We start from the raw sequence: 17,066 nt of genomic DNA on the forward strand, positions 1-17,066 counted from the left end.
ATATTGACTATATTTTCCAGGAGCTTAAACAAACAAATACATTGCTCTTACATTTCCTGAACCCAAAAGCTACCTCCAAAGCCTGAATTATCTTTACCTTCTGATTCATATCTAATATTCTGGAAACTTCTTTGGTAAGTTTACTTAAATTTAACAGTGGAAGCCACAGTTTTGCAAAGGATTTGCTAAGTGTTCAATAATAGGTAACTATTCTTATTGTTATTATTATTTTAAATTTTTTCACAAAAAAAGAACACCTTGCCATGCCACAGGGAAAAAGAAAGGACAATTCAGAGAACACCCATGTAAATTCACTTCATGGAGGTACCATTGTATCAATGCAGAAATACTTGATTTCTACTTCTAGGAAGGTTTTTTTCTCCTCATTGGCATATACCTGAAATTCACTGGTGACAACTTTGGGTCTGTTTGAAGATTTCGGGCTCTGTGTAAATGCCTGGCCTTTGGAAGGGTCTCCAGAATAAACTGCGTGAGTGGGGGCTGACTCAGGTTTTCTGAGACCTGAAAGTCTCTTCTTAAAAAAATAATGCACCATTATAAATAAAAATTAGGTACAAGATTTGGGGTTGCTATGCAACAGAAGGGACCTGAAGCTTAAACTTCCTGAACTTAATAGTAAATTCACCTCAGTAATAAAAAATGGATGAGTCTCAGATTCTTTATAAAGAGCATTTCTGAAACAACAGACAGAAGACTCCAAGGTTCAGAACAATTGAGTTTCTGTGAGTAATGAGATTTTTGGCACAAGACATTAAGCAGAAAACACTGGCAACTGGGGAGGGAGCAGTGTTATCAATGACAAAGTTCACCTAACTCAGAGTTTATATTTACCCCCTTCCTTTTAGGGACTCTTCATTCTTGGTGCCATAAAGAAAATGGTGTTACCCAGTTGCGTGTCAACTTAGCATCTCTAGTCCCAACAATTACGCCGGCAAAAAATAACCCAATGAAATAGGTCTTGAAAATAAATGTAGATTTTCAATAAATAAAGACTATTTTAAGAGAGGAAATAGTGATTTGGTTCATGAGAACATCTTGTAGAAAGATATCATCTTCTAAAAATGATTGAGGCTTTAGAACCTAGGAAAGTGTAGATCTTTAACCCAGTAGCCTTGAGTTCTGTTAGGCAGTTCTGGCTTTCATGCCACTTGCATTAAGCACACACACCAAAGCATGTAATTATAGCAGCATGTTGAGAATTGACCTGCTGCTACATAAGCATATGTCTTTTTCTAAAGCAAGAGCTGATCGATGAGCGTATCTTTGCAGTTCAAGCCAGCATTTTGTTAGTTAGGTCACTCAGACATAACTATATCTTTTAAGTCTTTGGCTGAATACTGTAATTTTATCTACATGGTCATATAGAGAAGAGATTTATATTTTGCTTAACAGAATTTCATGAGATTCACAGAAGTCATAGGAAATTTTTGGTTCAGCCCAACCCAGGCCCCATGCATGCAAATGTATGATTCAAAAGCAAAAGCTATTAGCTATTAGTGGTTGTCAAGTGTGACACAGCTACAGTTGTGAGATAGATTTTGAGTCACAACTCAAAATAGAAAATTACAAAATTTATGATTAACACTTAAAAATTATAGCAAATTCAAGAGTGGCTACAAAATGCATCAGTTTCATTGGCTGCATTATTAAAGGCTTTCTTTAGCCAGAGGAAAGAGATGGTGTTATAGTTATAAGGCAGAAACATAACCCACAGTATTGGTGAAATTTTAAATAGCTGTGTTAATTATTGACATAATCAGTAACTGCTCTTAGAATGACTCACCTAAAACAACTCTGGCACAATTTCATATATCCAATACTCCATGCCATATATCAAATAGGAATCTTATCCATTATGTCTATTACACTGCAGAAAGTGTGAGAACTACAGGCTTTGGAAATCTGAGGCCTATGCCTCACTAATATGTACAAATCCATAAATGTACCACGAATTGCTTAGAGATTAGATAAACTATGTCTCACACATATATCTCACAAATATTTATAATATTTCAATATGTAAATAATGTTTTGATTTAAGATGGCTTCTTTAAGGTTTCTGAAGTCATGATAGATTTTTGGCCTTATGTGTTTACACACAATTACTAGCCACAAAAGTTTGTGAAATATTTTATGATAAAAAAAAAAAGTCAAGTAGTTGAAAGTACTGGAAATCTTCAAAGGTAGAATTGGTAATTAGGCCATAATATCTCCCTCCCCAGAACTCTTTTCCCTTTGCATGTTCCCAGGGCTCTGGGCAACAGAATTGAACTTCATAAAACAGATGCCCTTAGTACAAGTCCAGTGATGGGACCTATATTTCACTCAAGATTGTCTTCTCTTTCTATACAAGCAGAATCATTCTCTTTTATCTTTGCTAATGGAACTACTTTTCACTTATATGATTTATGAATCAAATCTTTGCCTAAAAAAAAAAAAAAATGTGTGTGTCTACCTAAATCTGACTGCTTAAAGTAGATCCTTTTAACCTGAATAATCCCTCAGTGGCAACTAGCTCATTTTAGTGTTCTTTGATTAAAAACAACTGTGATTTATAGAGTAGAGGTAATAGTTCCATTTAAGATCCTACTGTTATTAACAACACAGCAGGAGAGCTCTCAAGACAACAGCTTTTCACCAGAAAATGTAATGAAGAAACTGTAACATATTTCAATAGCTACAGCCCATAATTGTTTTTCATTGAACGGGTCTGACATTTAACATTGGGTGAATTTAAGATGTACATGTTGATTTGATGCATTTATATATTGTAATATGATTGCTGATGTGGTGATATTTATAACATATAATTATAGGACAATATTCTTGTCTATATTTATTATACTGTGTGTTAGCTTTCTATGGCTTATTTACTACTTGTTCTAGGTTTGTATCCTTAAACACCATCACTCTTATGCCCCTCTCACATCCCCTGGTAGCCACAGCCTTACTGTGCTTTTCACAGTTTTAACTCTTTTCAATTCCACATATATGTAATGTCATACAGTGCTTGTTTTCCTCTAACTTATCTTTCAGCATGATGTGCCCAAGATTCATCCATGCTGCTGCAAGTGGGAAATTATCAGCCTATCATCTTTTAAAATGTCTAAAATAAGAATATTTTACTAACATGTAGGCTGTACACATACATATCTGAGTAAATTTCATGAACTAATCACATGCATTTAGACTTTTCTTTTAAAAAAATCCCATTGTACACATTTTTACTATAGCCCCATTGAGAAGACTCATAGAAGTTACTCTGTCTTACACAGCAGCATACTGCAAATAAGAAATCCAACCATCTTGTGTTTCATAAAAAATTTTCTTTTGTTTCATATAGGTACTTTAAAAAGCTTTTTAAAACATTTTTTACTTAATCATTTATTTGTTGTTTAATCCTAAAACCTTAATATTAAAAAAAAAAGGAGGGATCTTTCTTTACTTTCTACTATTAAAATTCAACGATATTTGAAAGAAAAGTAAATGGCATTTGGGGAAGGGAAGTAAATGTCATTCACCTTTTAAAAGCATGAGATATGTGACAAGTAACTGAAACTATTACATTCCAGAGGGTAAAACAAATTATTCTATCTTTCTGCCTATCTGTGCAAATATTCAATAAAGAAATATTGAGTCATGAGCATGATGGTGTACTGAAATACCATGGAAAGCTGTTTTTGAAAATCTATTCTTTAGGCCTGTATCAATGAGTCACTAAAATTATTATGAGTAATATTCTCACCAAGTAGATATTCAGAGTTCAACTCTAAGGCTTGTCCAGAGGGTAGAAATGAATATCTGAATGTAAGAGCTAAATGGATCTCTTGGAGTCATTTAATAGAAAATTCTCATTTTATTGATTAGGGAATCTCATAACAGAGAGGTGATTTGTCCAAGATCACACAAAAGTCATGACAAATCTGGTCTTTCATTATCTTATTGCTGCTCTTCTACTCTACCACCCCAATCCCTCCCCTTAGCCTGGGTCTAAATAGAGATCTAGAGCTTTCTGGACGATGGTTTTAGCTGTTCTAATACTGTTAGCACTTTTTTGTTTTTTTTTTTTTTTTCCCAACCATGCTGTGAGTAGAAAATTACTTACACTCCAGTTTCTGAGTGAGTCAAACACAATTTTGGCAGTATCTCTCTCTTTTTCCCAAGTCTTTCTGATTGTTATACGCATATGCTGTCACAGTAAACCCTGAGTTGGCAGTGGTGGAAGTGAGGACCCTGAATAAAAGATTGGCTCTTTGACCTCTCTGAGTCAGCTGAAAGGACTAGTTAAAAAGTCTCCAGGGATGCTCCAAATAGAATAGGGTGCAGAGCTCTTTCCCACCATTGAGAAGGGTACAATATTCAAGAACTCTAGGACCGCTTACCTTTGCTCCAGGTTTCTAGATAGGTAGTGCAGGAGGAGATATGGTAGGAAAAACAGAGACAGAAGAGATTAAGCTGACTTCCCTGAACCCAGGAGGACATGTGTTGTTCTTGTTCTAAATGCAAAGCTGTAAATCAACCTTTTCAAGACCAATGTTGTTTGAATTGATATTCACTGAAAGTGACCCAAGAGTTTCAGAAATATTACAACCACAAGGTTGCTAAGCATCCCTCTAATGTACACAAAGCAAGAATAAAGACTTTTAACACAAGCCAAGACTATTCAAATAGAAGGATCTCAAATGATCCTGAAAGCAACGTGACCTGAATGCTTCCAGACCTTAATAGGGATGGGTTCCGCCATTGTTGGCTTACAAATCAAAGTGTTATGCAATGGTCTTTCCAGATGCAAAAACAATTTCACTTATTTTTCTTCTAATTCCATTTGTAAATACGTATAATTTTCCATTTATTGGATTATTACATAAAGTTAGATAATTAAAGGCAAAGAGTCTTGCATAAAGAATTAATTAATAGTAATATTTTCTACTATATTAAAATACATTATTCTATTACTTTTAGGTTAAATTTGTATTTACTGTGGTACATTCAGTGGCATCCAGCAAGGCAGACATTTCACTAGCAAAATGCAAATGAAGCAAACTTTTTTGTTAAATACTTTTTAAATGCAGCTTTTTGTTTGTTCTTATCAGCAAATCTTTTGGGTTATTAGCCATCATATTTCCATATGTGAATGTTTGTATATTTAAAATGAAGGCACAGTAAAAACTAAATATCTTTAATTTCAAAAGGGAAAATATTCAGATGAAAGTATTATCATTTCTTATTTTAAACCAAATCTTCACCATGACCCCTGGATATACTAAGTTTCAACTAAATATTTTTCAAGACTTTAAAATCTCTAAAGAGGAATTGAAGTTACAGTTTCCTTCTAAACAACTTTTCTCTTTCACCAATGCTTCTATCACTCCACTGAATTTATGCTAAAAAAAATCACCAGTTAACTACAACTTTGTCAATTCTAATGGACCTTCCTAGTGACTCACTTTAAAAGTAATATCCATGAACTTCCCATATAGTCGGTTCTCCTTCCTTGAAACTCTCTTACCTTGGCTTAAATGACACTAAATCCTCCTGGCTTTTCCCTTTTCTTTCTTTGGCCATTGTATCACAATTTTTCTGCTTCTCCTCTATGCAACGTTTAAATGTTGGAGTTACTCAGGACTCGTTTTTATGCCCTCTTTTGTTCTCACTGTAAATTCTTATCTCCAGTTAACTTTCAGCCTTCAGTTCCATTTTAACATGGAAGGATAGTCCCTACCATCCCTTCCTGCAAACATTTTGGTGAGACTAGAGTATAGAAAAATTGAGTAAAAGAGACAAGAGAACTTATTAGATCCATAATGGCATGGGGCTGAAGAAACATAAAGACCTAAATGTTCTCTTATAGATAAGACAGAAAGATCATGCCATTATGATATTGTTGCCAGGATTCACCTTCTTTCTTTTCTTTCTTTCTTTAACTTCAAGGACCACAGACAACTGGAGAAGAGGCCAGAGATTTAGAAAGACCAGGTGAAATGTGAGGGAGAGGAGAAAATGGAGAGAGACCATATGTGTTCATGAATAGCTAATGGAAAGGCTGTTCTTTATTTTCTGTTTTTTTCTGGTGACTGACTACACGTGCACCATTCCAGATGTTAAAGACATAATGAGTTACATCGGTGCCCGAGACTCCTGCTTATCTCCAGCCTAGATTTTTCCTTTGAGTTTCAGAACCTTATACTGAGTCATTACTCAAGATTCATGTCACCTCCAGCTAGGGTTTTAGGAAAAAATGTATGCTTCTTTAGCTCTTTTTCTCCTGATGATGTTTATCACACTGTTGGTCATGAAAAAACATAAAAGCTAAACTTGACAATTTAATATTCCTCATTCTCCTTATCAAATCCATCCATTCTCTTCCATCTCCGCTATCACTATCCTAGTCCAAGCCACCAGGATCTCCTTTTTGGGTTATTTCAATAGCCAAACAGTTGGTATTTCAATAACAACAAACTACTGTTGCTGTTTTTATTTCCCCCAACGTTATATATGTATGCATAAATTCTACATGAATCAAATAGCCAGAGTTCTACATACAAGGCTTTCAGCATACACACACACACACACACACACACACACACACGGGATCCTCACATCTTCCTCCTCATTTCCCATCTCCAATCATTTTTAATTTTATTAGCTAATTCTTTTGGCATTTACCTCTAGAACTTTACAAAATAAACATATGTTGTCACTTCATGACTCAAAGTGAACATTAATTTCCTGCATAACATTTTACATTTCCTGGACTTTATAATTGTCTAGGTGGGTTTTTATCAATATTTTCTTACTTTTCTATTTATTCTAAACTCTTTGCCAGCTGTTGTATGTAGAAGAAGTTGTTCAATTATCAGATATTCCTTCCATTTCTGTTTTTTGGAGCATTTCTCACAGCCTATTGACTTGCTCTGGACTGATTTGTGGGGTTCCATGCCTGGTTTTCATCTCCTTTCAAAATCCCCCTGGGGATTCCTTTCACCTTCCTTCTGTGTTTTCTATTTTTTCTGTTCCATAGCTTTCTATGTCTTGGTTTATTCCCTTGTTTTAGTAGAGCACCATCTGTATTAGCCTCCTTAGAAATCCTGACTAGAAAATAAGTTTTTGCATCTTTCATGTCTCAATATGTTTTGTTTTACTCTAGGAATTTGTCAGACTATAGTATCATAGACCAAAATGGTTGTCCTTCAGAATTGAAAGCACTGTACCACTGTCCACTAAATATCCAGGGTTGTTGTGAGAGCTCTATTTTGATGCCAGTATTATATACATGTACCTTTTTTCACCGTTTTGGTTTTTGTATTGTTGTTTAGTTTTTGCTTTCTATTCTCTGTGGAAGTTTGTAGGTTCTTAATCTTGCCTTTCTGAAATTTCATGATGGGATACTTTGGAAGCAACTAGTGGGATTTCCAGTATAAAAATGTATGTTCTTAAGCCTTTGGGAACTCTTAAATTTTTCCATTTATGATTTTCTTCCTTTATTTTCCCTCTTCTTTCTGTCTGGAATGCCAATAATTCAGATACTAGCCTTCATAAATTTATCTTCTAATTTTATTACATTACATTATTCTCTTTTTTTTGCTTCACTTTGTGAAATATAACTCACTTTGTAGTTTTGCTTTATCTTCAATACATACCCTAAATCATCTTCCAAATATGATGTTGAGTTTTTTGTTTCTGATACGCTTTTACTATCACGAGTTCTGTTTTCTGTATTCTGAATATCTGTGTTATTCTTTAATAGTACCCTGTTCTTGTTTCATGTTTATGTACATTCCTCATTTCTCAAGTTTAAATTATATAAAATAATAATATTTAAACTATCTTCTATTTTTTATTTTTTTAGAACTCATTTTTATCTTTCAAATTTATTTATTTTAAAATAATTCTTCTTTTTATTTTCATTCCAGCATAATTAACACACAGTGTTATGATAGTATAATATAGTGATTCAACAATTCTATACATTACTTAGTGCTCATCATAAGTGTATTCTTTTTTTAAAAAAATTTATTTGACAGAGAATACAAGTAGGCAGAGAGGCAGGCAGAGAGAGAGGAAGGAAAGCAGGCTCCCTGCTGAGCAGAGAGCCTGATGCGGGGCTCGATCCCAGGACCCTGAGATCATGACCCGAGCTGAAAGGAGAGGCTTTAACCCACTGAGCCACCCTGGCCCCCCTCATAAGTGTATTCTTAATCTCCTTCACATATTTCACCCATCTCTCTTCCTCCCCTCTGGCAATCACCAGTTTGTTCTCTATATTTAAGAGTCTGTTGTTTTATTTCTTTTTTCTCTGTTCATTTTTATTCTTAAATTTCATTTATGAGTGAAATCATATGGTATTTGTCTTTCCGTGAATGATTTACTTCACTTAGCATTATATCCTCTAGACCCATCCATGCTGTTGCAAATAGCAACATTTCATTCTTTTTTATTGATGAGTCATATTCCATGGTACATATATACCACATCTTCCTTATCCATTTATTTAATGATGGACACAATTTGCTTTTATATCTTGGCTACTATAAATAATGCTGCAATAAATATGTGGATGCATATATCTTTTGAATTCGTGTTATCATATTCTTTGGGTAAATACCCAATGGTGGAATTACTGGATCATATGGTAATTCTATTTCTATTTTTTTGAGGAATTTTCATACTGTTTTCTGTCATGGCTGCACCAGTTTGCATTCCTAACAACAGTGCATAAGAGTTCCTTTTTCTTCACATCTTTGCCAATACGTTGCTTATTGTGTTTTTTATTTTAGCCATTTTGACAGGTATGAGGTAATGATTGTGGTTTTGATTTGCATTTCCCTGATGATGAGTGATGTTGAGCATCTTTTCACATGTCTGCTAGCCATCCGTATGTCTTTTTTGGAAAAATGTCTATGCCTATCTTCTGCCTATTTTTAACTGGATTATTTGCTTTTTGGGTCTTGAGCTGTATGTATAAGTCCTTTATATATTTTGGATATTAACCCTTTATAAAATATGTCATTTGCAAATAATATTTTTCCATTCAGCCTTTTAGTTATGTTGACTGCTTCCTTCACTCTGAAGAAGCTTTTTATTTTGATGTAGTACCAATAGTTCATTTTTGCTATTGTTTCCATCGCCTTTGGAGACAGAGCTGATGTCAGAGAAATTACTATCTGTGCTCTCATCTAGGATTTTGATGGCTTCAGGTATCACATTTAGGTCTTTAATCCATTTTGAGTTTATTTTTGTGTATGGTGTAAGAAAGTGGCCTAGTTTCATTCTTTTACATGTTGATGGCCTGTTTTTTCAACAGCTTTTGTTGAAGAGACTGTCCTTTTCCCACCAGCTATCCTTTCCTGCTTTGTCAAAGATTAATTGACCATATAATTATGCATTTATTTTTGGACTCTATTCTGCTCCATTGATAAATCTGTCTGTTTTTGTGCCATTACCATACTGTCTTAATTACTATAGCTATGTATATCCTTTAAAATCTAGGATTGTGATACCTCCAGTTTTCCTATTTAGGGTCTTTTGTGGTTCCATACAAATTTTAGGATCATTTGTTCTAGTTCTGTGAAAAATGCTTTTGGTATTCTGTTAGGGATTGCATTAAAACTGTAGATTAAAACTGTATGGGCATCTTAACAATATTTGTCTTCTAATCCATAAATATGGAATATCTTTCCATTTGTTTGTGTCATCTTCAATCTCTTTCATCAGTGTTTTATAGTTTTCAGAATACAAGTCTTTAACCTCCTTGTCACGTTTATACCTTAACATCCCTTAGTATGTTATTATTTTGTTGAAAATGTAAATGGAATTTTTTAAAATTTCCCTTTCCGCCACTTCATTATTAGTGTATACAAATGCAATCGATTTCTGTATAATTATTTTATATCCTATGACTTTATGAAATTCATTTATTAGTTCTAGGAGTTTTTTGGTAGAGCAATTATAGCTTTTACTTACTTTTATTTTCTCTGCACAATTTTTTCTGCAAGTTATATTCTTTTAATTACTTGTTTATTTTAGTTTCTTTTTCAAGTGAAGAGGTTTTCCTTTTCTGGTAACCTGTCTGGTAATCCTTAAACTGATAGTTCATATTTAATAGTGGGAAATTAAAACTCAGTGGTATTGTCTCTGAAGGTGTGGATAGGACCTTGTCAATGTGGGCTCAGAAGAGACACATCTGAACACGCCATACCTTTGGGAACCTCCCAGTCATTATTTTTAGGTCTTTCCTATGGGTCATGTCAGAATGTTCAGGGACACTTTCCCTTGTTCAGTGTTTTGCTAGTAGAAGTCTGCCTAACAGATTTCTTAAACCCAACTTGAAGAACTGAGGGTTTCAATATCTACTTTTTAAAGTTTTTAAAATTTTATTATCTTTTCTTTTCTTTTTTTTTTTTTTTTTTAGTACAGACTCCTATCCTTTCCATCCCAACTTCGCAACTATACATTGGATCTCCCAGTATAGAGATTTGAAGTCTACTTCTCCAGAAACTATTAACTTCTATTCTCGTGTTCTTATGGGAAGCAATATGGAGATCTAACAGTAAATAGCTTCCAATTCATTCACCTGAATTTTCCCCTCATTCTTTGTCCTTACTTCTATGAGAACTGGATAGAGTGATTCTTAAGACACTAGGAAACTCAATGATAAACATCTGCTCAGTTCCTGTCTTTACTACAAGTTTTTCTTCCCCAATTTTTCTTAGAGAAACCTCTCTGATCTCATAAAACAAATTTTATCTCCCTACATACACTTACCAAAATTCTCTACCTCTTCTGCATACTGATTGCAATTGCAATTAAACTTATTTGGATAATCACATTTAACCTCTTTCTGCCATCCTAGGTTGTAAGCAACTTGAGAGCAGTCCATGATTGTCTTGTTTTCAGTTCTAATGCAGTGCTTGGCATATTTTCCAGTACATGATAAGTACACAATTACTCATTTTTTAAATGAATGAATGAATTCAAGGAATAAGAGAACTGAGATAAACATCATGAAAATCCTCAGTACATGACTATGGCCTATTAATACTTTTAATTGGTATGCAAAATTATGAAACTATTCCAAAGTACCATATATTCATATTATGCTGGATCTGTTCAGCCACTTCAAACTTAGAAAAAACTGCTAGTTGATTCAGTTTCAAAATAAATGAACTAATTTTTTCCAACAATTTTATGAAGTTATATGGCTCCAGGAATAATTTTAAGGATATTAAAAATAAATGCACATATATTTCAGGTAGTGCTAAAAAATATGAAGAAAAGTAAAGAAGAGAAGGAAGAATAGTGAGCAATAGGAAGAATCTTTTAAAGAGGAAAGAAGGGAAGAATGTTATGTTAAGTTCACATTTTAATAGAAACTGGGATGAAATTTAAAATCAAGCCATGAAGATATTGGGTTCTTCTTTACTCTCTGTCTCTCTCTCACACACACACATCATTTATCAGAATAAATATTAACTTTCAGTGGGAGTACAGTCATAAAATGAGAAAAATATTTTCCTACTTTGCAATTATGGGAAATATTTTCCATAATATTCATTGTGTTTTTCTCGGCATAGATTCAGTTCTTATCATTACTGTAGTCAGCATTTTTTAGTTATTTTCTTTTATCCCCAGCTTCCACACTGTGGTCTTTCAGGCCCGTTAGGAATAATATAGGATTCGTATTGGGCCACACACCCACTGTTATAGAAAAAGAAGCTTTGAGATAAGTGTTGTATTAGAATGACAGCTAAATTCTTTGCCAGTAGTACTCACACCCTCAGTTATTCACTGAGTTGAATGATAGTTTTGTCTTATTCTTTCAATCATATAGAGAGAGGTGACCCCAAAGAAGCATGCTAATAAGGGGTCCAAGGAATCATTCCCTTGGGGATTTATAATTTAGGGTGATTCAAAACTGAGAAACATAGTTCTACCAGTCATCTTTCTTTTCTGTTATTTCCTACAAACCTCCAGTGATCCTGGCATCTAATTCTATATGATTATTTGGATACATAACAAGCAGAAAACAAGGTTTATTTCCACATACATATTCTTTACTCTCAAAGTAAAGGTCTTGAAATGGAGAAAATGAAAGACACAGGAAGAATTTAGAAACCCAAGCACCATATTAAATGTCAGCTACAACGTGAACACCAGGCTTCCACAAAATGATCAACAGCAGCACTTCATCACATCTCAAACTTAACTTTAATAATACAATACATATCATATTCTATTTCCTATATTATGAAATTTTAGTTATATGTACATGGTCATTTCTCCTATTATTAACTACCCTGATCATTCTATCCAAATACAAATCCATTGCCCTATAGAAATAATGTCAGTTTAGAATTTATTAAACTGTTGTAAGTATGATGATGATGATTGATAGATGATAGGGATTTTTATACTTAAACTCATTTAAGCATCACATCAACTCTTGTAAAGTAAGGATTATTTTACCCCCATTTTGCAGAGGAGAAGGAAACTAAGATATGGAGAGGGTAAGTGATTTACCCAAAGTTACAGAGCTAGTAAGTGGCAAACACTTTATTCAAACCCAAATACTTTTAAGCCAGAATCATATTATGGAACTTTGATCTTTATACTGTACTGTCACAATCTTCCCCTCACTCTTCTCTCTAGTGTCTCTCACCATCCTATTTTTTTTCTTTTATCAGTCAAGCCAGCTGAAAAACAATTTTCGTGATTCAACTCTCCATCTGTCAAAAGAAAGCCCTAACACAAACCTTGTCCTTTTGTCCTAAGCCTATCACCCTAGATATCAATGATTCTACCATTTGTGGATATTAAGCATAAGCTTCTATGGATACCATATTAATAGTGAAATAAACATTGACCAAAAAGAACACTGCATACAATAATAATTGACTCAACATATCCTTTTCCTTTTCAACATTATTTTCCATTACATATTCATAGTAAAATCAGAAAATAACTCCACTTTCCAAAAATTTGCTTAGTATTTGCTCAGCCAGATACTGAGGTAAAGAGCTTGTCATACAATCTTTTTTCTAATTCTATATAATAATCATAATAGGAAATTATTAAGCTGGGCTGAAGGAGATAATTTTAGAGGACTTCAATATAAACTCACCAGATATTTATACTGACTGTCCAAGTCTGAGAAAGGGAAAAAGTTATTTTAAAGCAAAGGAACATGTTATAGAACATTATACTTAAGCCAACAAGTTTTTCTAATCCCAGCTCTATTTCTAACTTGTATTAAATGGGCAAAATCATTTACTTTGTTCATCAATTAAGTGGGACTGTTGAATTACATTGTCATAGAGGTTTATTTCTATGCTAAAATTCTATTTCCATGCTATTACAAAACAAAGGAAATGGCAAGTTAATAGAGACAGCCTTTTCCAGAATTATCTAAAATCAAACAATTTTGACTTACCCTTCAACAACAACAAAAAAAAAGGGGGGGGAGGAAGAAAGAACAAAGAATGAAAACAATAGGATATTTATTCAAATGCTTTGATAATGATGATATGGTTTAGCTATCTACCTGACTCCCAGCAAATTTCCAGCATCCATCTCTGACCGTATGGCCTTGCTTCATTCTTATCCTTTTATATTATAAAATATACAAATAAGTAGATATTCTTTCAGAAATAATGTCTTCTCTTTCTAAAGAATATGGATGGGCAAATCTCATCTAACTTCCTCATCTTGCCCAACTGCTGTTACAGTTTTTAACACATTGTTGATAAAATGGCACTTGGCCACAAACTAGCCATCCTTTTAAGTATCCCAGTTTTTTCTAAACTAGAAATTCTCAACTTTCCCTGTACACTGAAATCATCTGGGGAAGCTTTTAAAACTATTACTGTCTGGGTCCCACCCCCAGAGATTCTGATTTAATAAGTCTGGCATGAGGTCTAAAGATTGTGATTTTTTAAAAGCTCCCCAGGTGATTCTAATGAGCAACCAATAGTGCGAATTTTTCTAAGTCCTGAAAATGTGTTGAAAGAATCCAAACTCTGGATCATTGGAAAATGCTGTGCTCACCTTTCTTTAACAGTCCCTATCTCACTCCTGACATACGATAAGTTATATCCTATACCACTGATCTGTGGATATAAGGAAATATTGCTATTTTAAATGAAAAAGATTACAGACTTTTCTATATGTGGGAGCCTGCATAAATTCTCTTAGTAGAAAATGACTTCTCTCCTTTAAAAAAAAGATACATATTTGTTTCACTGTGAAAGGCAAGACATAGGGCAGAGTTTAAATGAGAAAACATAGCTGCTGTAGAGAAATTATTTTAAGATAAACTATCACTTTGAACAGGTAACAGGCAGGAATTTTGTGTGTGTTTGGGGGGGTTGGTTTGCTGTTTTGTTTTTATTTTACAGTTTTGCTGGGGATGGGAACTATACAAGATGGAGAAGAGAAGGAGCAGTCAGGGATACAGAGTACTGAGGAATAAACAGGAAAATCAAAAACAAAAACAAAACAAAACACTGTAAAGAGAGAATAGGTCCCAACAACACAAGCATAGATCAAGCCCAAATGAAAAACATGGCTATTAATAAAACATTCCCTAAGACAACGTGTGATTAATAAATTTAGAAAGAGCAGTTTTCTATTCTATGCTATAATTTTCTCAACCCCAATCCTCCCCAAATCTTTAATACAGCTTTGATAACTACTAACTCAGTGTCTCTTCCCCCTATTTGGGGACTAAACTCTACACTTACATTTTAGATGAAGCCAACCACAAAGGCTAAAGGAATATGTGGAGGTGGAGAGAGATGGCCAGAATGATCAGAGAGAAGCCAGCCAAAACCAGGAATTTGGCACAAAAGACAAGAAGTAACCACCAAGACATGTAAGCACAATCTCTGGGAATTCTCAGAAATATTTGAAAGGAATATGAATCTCCTGGAGTCTAAAGTGTGATTGGAATTTAAATTATTTCATTTAGAAATTAAAGAAAAATTTGTCCCACTGAAGGCCAGGGGGTACAAAATGTGTTATATAGTGATAGATTTAGAGAAGGGAATAGAATTCCTAGTACCCAGACTACTATTTTTCCTTCTTCGTCAGTCTCATCATCCTTTCAGGGCTGAGTATGTCACAAAATTCAGAAAAGATCATTAGAGCTTTTATCCTATAGCAGAGAATAAGAGCTTAACAGCTACTCTTTACAGAAGGATTAAGATCTTGAAGAGATTTGATTGATTACAGGGTTATGGTTACAACTTCTTTGGGCCTTGTAAAAAGTCCTGTTGGAGTTGCAATATCTTTTTATTTAAAGTTGTGGTTGTTTCTTGTTGTTTTTGTAGGTGAGATGGAAAACACTATCAAAAGAAGAAAATAAGTCACAAACTGTCCAACATTAAAGCAATTACAGGATGTTAAATAGTTTCCAAGTCTTTAAATAGTGTATACTTTATTGAATTTGTATCTAGATGGTATTTTTTCCCATTAAGGGCCTTAAAATAACATATGCTTAATTTCTTTGTAATGTTCAATTTTATTATGCTCATGGGATATTCCTGGTGATTGACTGACATTTTTTTTTTCTTAGCGTTATCTTTTTCTTAGAAAAAGTGGTGTTGGGGCACCTAGGTGGCTCAGTCGTTAAGCATCTGCCTTCAGCTTAGGTCATGATCTGGGGTCCTGGGATTGAGTCCTAAATCAGTCTCCCTGCTCAGTGGGGAACCTGCTTCTCTCTCCCCCTCTGCTATTCCCACAGCTTGTGCTCTCTGTCTCACCCTAATAAAAAAATAAAATAAAATCTTAAAAAAAAAAAAGAAAAAGTGGTGTAATTTCTAGTCCAGTGCTTCCAAAAATAGATAAAAACCTCCAAATAAGGAAAATATAAAAAATACATAGCCAGCTACCTACATAAGAATCATCTCAGTGGCTTATTAAAGCTCCAAATGCTAGGGTCTCAACTGCAGGGGTAAAGGAGCAAAAATCTATTTTTCTAGAAAAAATGATGGAGGAATCAGTTTTGAGAAACACGGGGCTGGATTATAGACCCCTCAAACAATCTACAAGTTCTGAAGTTTAAGTATCTTTGGCACCGAAAGCAAATGCATATATTCTATTGTATTTGTCTAATAATGTTCTTTGTTCATTTCATAGTTTTAAAATTTATCTTTCCAACTTCTCTCCTTCCTCCTCTTCCTCATCATTCTTTTTCTCCTCCAATCTTCTATCAAAAATATAAATGATGAACAAAAGTCAAATAAAAGAAGATCTGAGAAAAGGTGATTCCAACCTGAAGGAATAGCAGTGCAAAGCAATAGGCAGAAACAAGACCAGTGTGTTGGAAAAACACCAGGAAGCTACCCTTGGTGACTGAGAAGTATAGTTAGTGAGGAGGAAGACAGTTAGTTTTCAAGACGACAGACACAAGCAAGAGTCAGAAAAATAAGGCATTGTAGACCAAGGTAAGAATTTAGATTTTATTCCAATTGCAGTAAAAGGTATATGGAGGGTCCCAAGTAAGGACAAAAGATGGGGGGTTCTGGATTTTATTTTAAAAATATTACTCTGCCTGCTTTGTGGAGAGCAGGCAGTTGTGGGTGGTCATAAGAACATTCTTCTGAGAAGCTACAATGAAAAGTATATGAATGCAGTGACAGCGGTCGGACTTGGGCAGACTTGGAAAGGGTGCATGTTGGTTATTTCTTTTGAGACTCAGTGTAAACTCCACCCCCTTTTATCATTCCTCCTGTACTATGGGGTGCTGCATGCTGGGAACTGGATTTTCCTAGGTCCCTCATCAAGAAGTTTCTGTTTCAAACTCCACCTATTAAAGACACTCACAAAAAAGCAGAAGGGAAAGAGTTAAAATTCATTCTTCCTCCAGAATGGTGCTGGCAGCCTGGACTGTTGGATTAACGGCAGTGGTTTCATGAAGCTTCTTAATATCCAAAGTCCATGGTCAGTGTTCTGCTTCAAATGAAGAGTTTCAACATTAGCTTCTTGTAGTTCTATGACTTCTAGACAGCCTCCCCAGTGCTTACATTTATCCCTCTACCCTTTCCAAC

The sequence above is a fragment of the Neovison vison genome, chromosome 6, assembly GCF_020171115.1.
Source record: "Neovison vison isolate M4711 chromosome 6, ASM_NN_V1, whole genome shotgun sequence".
NCBI lineage: Eukaryota > Metazoa > Chordata > Mammalia > Carnivora > Mustelidae > Neogale > Neogale vison.